Genomic DNA, 1,222 nt, shown 5'->3' with positions numbered 1-1,222 from the left:
ACAAAATCAAAAAGAAAAACTAAATTCATGCGAGTCGAGAAATATATTGAGTTTAAAATTCAAAGCTGGGTCTTCCCGTAATGCTCCTGGGACAAGGAAAGTCTACAGGGAAATTAAATGTTGCATATTTTTCAGCGACGTTTAATGCTTAAACCTTACATTAAAGACTGGATCCTACTGCAATACAAAAGTAAGAAGAATCACATTCCATATTTGGGATCACTAACAAATGATCAATTCCTTCATAACTACTATACTTATAAACTATGCTGAAACATGTTTTATTTATGCAATACTGTACAACATTACTCTTAATACCCATAGCGCATATAATGTTAAAGTAAAAATACATAACAGGTAAGAGGATTTAGTGGATCTATATAACAATGGTATCCTCAATAACGTTGAGAAATATCAGCACGATCAAATATCTATTTACCATTTTCATTTTTCACTTCAGATCACTGTTGAAACTAAAGACGGTTGATTCGCATAGCCTATCCTTTCATTTGCTTATAAGATGTGAAATGGAGAGAGAGAGAGAGAGAGAGAGAGAGAGAGAGAGAGAGAGAGAGAGAGTCTTCTTAAACATGAAATGCAGGTTAAACACAATAATAAAAACGATAAAAACTTTAGGCAAGCGGGAACAACCTCCTTGACGAACATCTAAAAGGACTTTCAGTCAACCAGAGGTTTCGAAAGAATAAACCTAACTCAACTAAAATCACTGTTTACTTGACCCCGGAGTGACTCGAACACCCAGCCTTCTGATCTGGAGTCAGACGCGCTACCATTGCGCCACGAGGCCGCTGCCATTTCTCGAGACGCTACTATCAAGATAAAGAGAAAAAATGTGTTTACGTAATGAATAAAAAAAAAAAAGTTATAAAAAGGTGATCAAGTAATTTCTGTGAAAATGTATATTCGAATAAATCTAATTAAAATATATACTGATTAAGATAATTTTTATGTCAAATCGTGCTTTGAATGGATCAACTAATTTCAAAATAGATATTAAAATACAAAATAGAAACATGGCATAGTCAACAGAGAACACCTTTTCTTGCAATGTTTGTGTAATAACATCACGTCAGGAGGGGAAAATAAAGCTACTGGAAGTATTTATACACTATTACGTGCTAGAAAAATGTCCTTCATTGATAAATTCAATGTACTTATCACGCTATATAATAACTTGCCTTAATGCAGACTCATCATTATT

The 1,222-nt window shown here is 33.6% G+C and overlaps 1 non-coding gene across 1 annotated transcript; it reads right to left on the bottom strand.

Moving 5' to 3' along the window:
- Positions 1-736: 736 nt before the first annotated feature.
- On the bottom strand, positions 737-808 carry TRNAW-CCA (transfer RNA tryptophan (anticodon CCA)). Its single transcript has one exon. It is a non-coding gene; the product is annotated as a tRNA-Trp (tRNA).
- Between the last annotated feature and the right edge of the window lie 414 nt (positions 809-1,222).

This window comes from Palaemon carinicauda, chromosome 9 (genome assembly GCF_036898095.1).
Source record: "Palaemon carinicauda isolate YSFRI2023 chromosome 9, ASM3689809v2, whole genome shotgun sequence".
NCBI classification, from domain to species: Eukaryota; Metazoa; Arthropoda; class Malacostraca; order Decapoda; family Palaemonidae; genus Palaemon; species Palaemon carinicauda.
The sequence above is the reverse complement of the archived record's forward strand: the minus strand, read 5'-3'. Positions and strand labels throughout refer to the sequence as shown.